The sequence below is a fragment of the Apium graveolens genome, chromosome 10, assembly GCF_009905375.1.
Source record: "Apium graveolens cultivar Ventura chromosome 10, ASM990537v1, whole genome shotgun sequence".
Lineage (NCBI taxonomy): Eukaryota > Viridiplantae > Streptophyta > Magnoliopsida > Apiales > Apiaceae > Apium > Apium graveolens.
In genome coordinates this window covers 176,134,118-176,141,422 of record NC_133656.1, presented here as the reverse complement: position 1 = coordinate 176,141,422, position 7,305 = coordinate 176,134,118, and positions in this window count along the sequence as shown.

Genomic DNA, 7,305 nt, shown 5'->3' with positions numbered 1-7,305 from the left:
TGCATGATTTATTACAAAGGTTGAGAAGAGAATCAGATTCTGAAAAGAAGATAGCCAAGCTGGAGACCAGAGTTCAAGTTATTGAGAATTCAATGGCCCTACTTCTTTAAAATCAACAGACTCAGACAAATCTTCTCATGCGACTGGCTAAAGCACAAGGCCTAACTCCTTCACTTGATGATAACAAAAAGGGGGAGAGAGAATCAAGTAAGGGGGAGAAAGGACCAACTAAGGGGGAGAACATTGTTGTTCAAATCAGCAAAGATTGTACCTTCAATTACTATCTCCAAGCCACCAGTTGCAGATGGTATAGATCTTATAAATGCAGCAACAACAAGTTTGAAAGATGCTGATAAAGAAGAGTTGACTCTGATCAACTGGAAAAAGATTGATGAGGAAATACAGAGAAAGTTTCAATTAGTCAAGGAACCAGATCAGTCAGCAATCCATCACTCTCATGTCAAGCCAATCAATGTGAATGAGATGAGCATGAACTATCTGGAGAAAGGACAATCTTCCTGCATCAAGATTACAAAGGCTGAGATGATTCTTAAACCAAGGGCAAACTATCCAAAGTCATCTTTGAAGAACCCTATGGATACTGTGTATGAGACACCCAAGCCTGATGAAAAGAAGCTTCTATCAAGATCTATTCTTCTCTACAAAGATCCAGCTGATTCAGCCTCAAGAGAGAGAATTGCAAAGATATTCAGAAATGGGAAGGAAATTTGTGTGGTAGCTGGACATCCACAATTTGCTCAAGCAAAGGAAGAAGAAAAAGCCAGATTGAAGCAGGAAAAGAGGCAAGCTGCTCTAGATGCAAAGAAGTCTAAACAAAAGAAAGAACAGTTTGCTATCTTGACCAAGCTACAGGCTGTGAACTCTTCTCAACAAATTCCCTCTCAACCAACTCAAGCTACTGGATCAAAGAAGAAGATTGAAGAACAGAAGAAATCTCCAAGAAAGAAAGAATTGGCTAAAAGAACAAAAAGAAAGTTGGATATTGTTAACAAGGAATTGGAAGATCAATTTCCAATGGAATCCACTAAAGCTGAAACTCAAGCATCAAAGCCCTCTGTGGTATTTGAAGACATAAGGGTGGTAGACCCCTACAGGAACATACATGGAGAGCCTATTGTGCCAAAGGATGAGCCAATAGAGTGGAATAAATTACCAATTCCTGAATTCAACTTGCCAATTCTCACCAAGCCAAGAAGGACAAAATCAAGGGCAGTCAAGAAAGTGAAGCTGTCACCTCTCAAATCCAAGGCAGTAGTCAAAGCTCAACCCAAGATCAACAAGGAAGACTACTTGTACTTGTGTGACATCAAGGAATTTTCAGACCTAAACCTTTATCTGGAGGAGCTGGATGAGGTAAGGGCAATTGATGCATACAGAAACCTACCTGAAAGGTTGGTATTCAAATACAAAGGAGGAAGGGAGATTCAGTGGCCTCTTCACAGGATACTTCAAGAAAGCCAAGCTGTGTTGATCAAAGTCTATTCATCCTTCAAGAAAAACTTTGGGTTTAATGTAACTGCAAGAAGATTAGTATTGAAGAAGATTGAAGAGCTAAGGAGTGTTAGAGCCAAAGATGCACTACCCAAAACTCTTATCATCCCATACACAGGGAGAAGAGTGCATCTAAGGCCCTACTGGCTGATGGAATTCATGGATGACACAGGTGTGAGAAGATTCTTCAGACTAGAAGACCAATTGAGTATCTCTAGCAATGAGACTCTTTTGGAAATGCAAGAAATGTTAGATCTCTCAGAATCTGATTAATTAGAATTCCACAGACAGCTCCAGAATCAAATTGAAGAAAACAACAGAAAGCTTGGAAGAAGATCCAGACCTTCAAGAAACTAGAAAAATCGGCTCAGGCTAGAGGAGCATCTTGAATTGACTGTGAGCCAAACCTTGTATACCTTGTTTAAATTGAAGCACTTTCAGTTTTATCTACTTATCTTTAAAGATATATGTTTAGGATGTTTTGTTATCATCAAGTGTCTCTTAATTTATGGCTACAATTCCAGTAGACATAAATTGGGGGAGATTGTTGTGAATATGTTGTGCACTTGATGATTACCTAAACAAAATATCTAAGTAGATTTTACTTAGTGAAATAATGTAGCACTCGACGGATAAGAATTATAGTCCCGACGGATAACTCAGTTTGAGTACCGACGGATGAGTAATTTATTATCCATCGAGTGAGTAGCTTATATAATGATAAGTTTGTAGCACAGTGTTGTATGCACCTTTGTATAGAATCTGTAGTAGCATATAAGTCATGTTGACTTTAACTAGATATACAGAATAGGTTGATTAACTGTACATAAGCAATGTCTTGTAATTCTGTATAAGTGAAATGAAGTCAAGTGCGAAAATAGCTATCAACGGATGCTTAACAAAGCTTCGACGGATGATCAAATGACTTTCAACGGATGTTCAAAATAGCAGTCGACGGATGATCAAGTAAGTCATCGACGGATGATCTGAAAGTCGACGGATGATAATATCAAGATTCAAACATCAGTTGAACAGTGAAAGCTGACACACAGCCGTCGAGATTGGATACAAACACTGTGGAAGCCCATTAACTGGGTAATAAAGGACGAAAAGCAGCAAAGATCAAGACTGTTAGATTTTATATTTATTCAGTTCTTTTGACTTTGTAATCTTGGTAAAATATATAAACCAAGAGAGTAGCAAAAATAAAATAACTAAGAAAACTAAGTGAGCTTAGAAACAAACACAGAGAAATCTTTGTAAGCACTATCTTTAGCATTTCCTGTGTTCTTAGTTGTTCTATCTTGTAAAAGCAGCTGTGAGCATTTCTGCACACAGAGTTCTCTCGATATATTAATATATATCTCTGGTGGAATTGTTTAAATCCACCAGAAAGTTTTTAAAGACTCTTGTTTTTAATTACTCTTGTTTTGATTCATTAAAGTTTATATTCCGCATTGTGCTAATCAAAACAGATATATCTATAATCGAGTTGAACATTTTTATTTCAAGAAAAAGATAAAGAATTCCATTCAACCCCCCCTTCTGTAATTCTTGCTATATTGTTAAGGGACTAACACTTTCGAGACCCAAATTATTTTGTTTCAAAAGGTCGCTTGTTTTACGAGTCATTCCGAGTCAATTTTTGTTCGATAAATCATATTTTTGACCCGATTTCAGTTTTAAACGTACTGAGTCGAACCTTTTGACGAACCGAGACATGTGTTATATGAATTATGTGATACGTGGATTATGTGTTTATATGTTATGTAAATTACGTGTGTAAGTGAGTCAAGAGTCTTGTACTTGACTATCTTTTTTATGTGCAGGCTATCGTATGGGTAGACGATAGGGTTTTGACGCGCAGTTCGTCGAGTAATTATCGTTTAGACGATTAAAATGTTATTTTCTAATTATAGATACGAGTCTTTCAAGATTATCAGGACCAGATGGAATGGATGAAGACTATAGTTGAATAGTATGGAATATTGGGTTGCAGCACTGCATGAGCAGCAAATCAGAGATTTAGCGAAGCAAAAGACGGTGATGTTTTGAGACATGATGTCAAAATAGATGTGTTTTTGCGAGTGTGACTAACTGCTAAAAACTAAAAAGTCAAGTATCCCTATCATCACTTATTGTTCAAGTGATATTTCTTTTGAATCCTATTATGCAAGTATTATTTTTCCTAATCTCAGCTCAAAATAGATAAATATTTTACAAATCGTTGAATTCAATGTTTATCATGCAAGTACTCTATGTTATTCTATATTCAGAATAGTTAAAGATTTTACTTATCAAATTATTGGATTTATTAACGTTTTGGATTTTGAGAAATATGATTTTGTTGCGAGTTGTCTTGCCCAAGTGAATGGGAGAATAAAATTATTTAGGACGTCGATTGAGTCGGCTCTTTTTCAATAAAAAGGTTTTAAGATTGGAATGGTTACTGGTTACAGCGTAGGTGATCGAGATATCGGTCCAGCTGTAATATCTTTCAAGACGAATATATGCTTTTTTTGGCGCCCTATAGGTACCATATGGCTGCGGGATACGAGTAGTACCTATATTTACGGTATGGCTGCGGGATACCGGTGTTGTTTCGTGACTGATCATCAGGAACGTCATGAAATATAATTGGTTCCAATCTAAACTGTTGTTTCTAAATTGTTTTGATAATCATAGAATAAATTATTTATCAACTGTTTCTGTTTTGGATTAAAGGTGAAAAGCAGTTTTGATTCAATTTCTGATTTATGTTGATACTTACTTTGTTGTTAAATATCAAAGGTGGTATTAGTATAGATGATTGATGTTGACTTCAGTATGGGATCTTGTGAGCATCAAAGTTTGTATTGATATCTAATTTGATATGAGAACAAAATGAGTATTAATATCAAGAGTTCGGTTTTGAATAAAGTTTATAATTCAATCCATAATCATTGCGTCTTGTTATTGTTGTTTACGATATTTTCGTAAAAACTGTTTTACGAGTTTTATTCTCGTCAAGATTGAAAGTATTGTTGAAGCATTTCGCTCGAAAATATCAAAAAGAGTTTTGAATACAATAAGAAACAATTATCCGATTCTTTAATAAACTTTCTGTTTCAGCAATTATGATTTTTAAATGTCATGCTCTGATGCAGATATCGATTTTATATCAAAACGGCCTTATATATGCTATAATGAACTTGCTGAGCATTTCTTCCGCTCATACTTGCATGTTTTAAATTTAACCTCCAGTGAGGATTAGCTTGCACTGTTTAGCCGCGTAATTTGAGGAAGCAAAGAAGAAGCTCTTGGAAGGTGGTTGGTCCAGGGTTTGCGGGCTAGTGTAAGTTTTGTTATGAAAAGTTGTTTGTATTATATTATATTATAATTGTGTTATTTTATAGTTGGGCCTAGTATACTTCTTTTCGAAGATATACTAGCGGGTTAATATTGAATTGGAATTTGTTGAAAAGAGTTTTAAAAGGAAGTGCAAATTATTTATGGAATTTGAAATTCTTGTTTCTAGAACTGTAACCTTAAAAGATCTTGAATTAATTGGGGTCACAGATGATAAATATCTTTTGATGGCATTTATTTATTGATTTAACAGGTTAATTTGGATTGAGGTTTCATAGTGACGACCAAATCTCCTGACCTCGGATTTGGGGCGTTACAACCATCATCAGCGTCGAGGAGGAATGTTAAAGAAAAAGATTGAAAATATTATAGTAGAAGAGGGAGGAGAGGCTGACCATGATAAACGTTAATTATTAATCTTAAAATAAAAACAAACAACATGTTATTTCAAAATTATATAATTAGCTAGGCTTCTCAGGACGTTTATTCTTGATCTCAAATATAAGGCAACAATAGAGCAATAGATTAAGAGTGCTTATCGAAATTGTACAGAGTAAAGAATAATATACATTACTTAAACATAGTGAAATATAGACTATTCTATAAAGTAAATTGTCTTTATCTCAATTATCTGACGTTTTATTATTATTAGCTATCAAATTAAATCACAATCATTTATGTTCAAGAAATATGTGCTTTTAATTAAGTTCTACTTTTTTTAAATATTTTGACCAAACAAGTATGGAAATCTCGTATCCGTCACAACGAACTTTTTTAAAAGTGTTGATCTGTGCCTTGCATGTGTATATGTAGTAACCTTTTCTAGGTGAACAGATAAATCTACATTACTTGTACTTTAATAACATGCCAGATATATTAGTATTATGGAGATTAGTAAAATTTTTACATATAAATCCTATACACCGATAGTTAATCAACTTATATGAGTTATATTTGCGATAGTATTGTTTTATCTTTGATTAATCGTATAATGCTTCTTTAACCCGGATGAATTTTTTATATTATTTTGTTTTAGTACGGCGTTCTTATACAAACTAATGAATAATCTCTAGTTCATTTTAATAAAATAGTATAAATAAAATAGACATAGAAGAAAACCTGAAATTATATATACCCGTTATATTAAGAAAAAAAATGACTGAAATATATATTTTTAGAGATCCTTTTGCACAAAATACCCATTCCGGAAATAAAGTGCCTTAAATACCCAACATACACTCCACTATTATATTATCAAGATGATACTCCACTTGAGTATCAGGTTAATACTCATTTGTGAGTAGAGTATCCGTCTACTCCACCGTCAGTGGAACATTATGTAATTTATTTTATTTATTTTTTAAAAAAAATTAAATATTTATTTAATAATTTATTATTTAAGCATGTACCATATTTACATTTTTTTAATATTTTAGGGTTCAACAATTTCCCTTTTGGGATTTAAAAATATTTAAAAAAATGAATTAAATTAAAATCGATTTAGTAGGGTTTATGGCCAAAACTCTACATAAAGTGTGAATTTTAATTTAATAATTTTAAAATTTTAAATAATACTCCATCAACAAATGAGCTCTACTAACAAAAGAGTATCTAGGCTGCTACTATAGTGACAAAAGAGTAGCATGCATGATACTCCACCGACAAAGAAGTATGATGCCACTCGAGTATCAAACTGTTATTTCACCAAAAATGGAGTATTTTATGGGTATTTTGGATAGTTTAAAATTTTATGGATATTTTGGGAAATAGTTATTAAAATATGGTTATTTGGGGACTCTTATATTAACCAACTTCAAGTAATTATATTTAATTTGTTTTTTAATGTTATTTTAATCCGGTTTAAATATGATTTTAGCCCGGATGAGCCCTATATATATTTTCGTTTTAGCCCGATATCATTATATGTCGAACAACTAATTATATTTCAATATTAAGCTAATCGAAAAGATAATATGTTTTAGTTGAATAAAATAATGAAATTATATATTAATTTAAATTAAAACCGATTTAAATAAATAAGTTCTAAAAATAATTAAGTAAATAGAATTAAGTAAAAATAACATGTGTAATTAAGTAAAGCTAACTAAGTAATTTCAGCAAGTACAGATAGACTAACAAACTTTTAATATTTCGTCTAATATAATATAATATAAATTTTCATTTTAAAATGTATTTAACTTAACCCAAACTCCACTTCTGTTAAACCTGTTCATGAAACCAAATGTAATTTACATTGTTATTCTTTGCTGGAAACTAGTCGAAGGGAAGGGCTTAACTCATCTCAGTAGCAAAAAATTTCACGGCAAAGAAAAATCCCATATGAGAAAATCATGGGCTAAGCTATTGTCTCGTTTATTTTTACTTACTTTTATTAATCACCTTATATCTAAAACACACATATTCATGCGTACATATGCCGGGGTT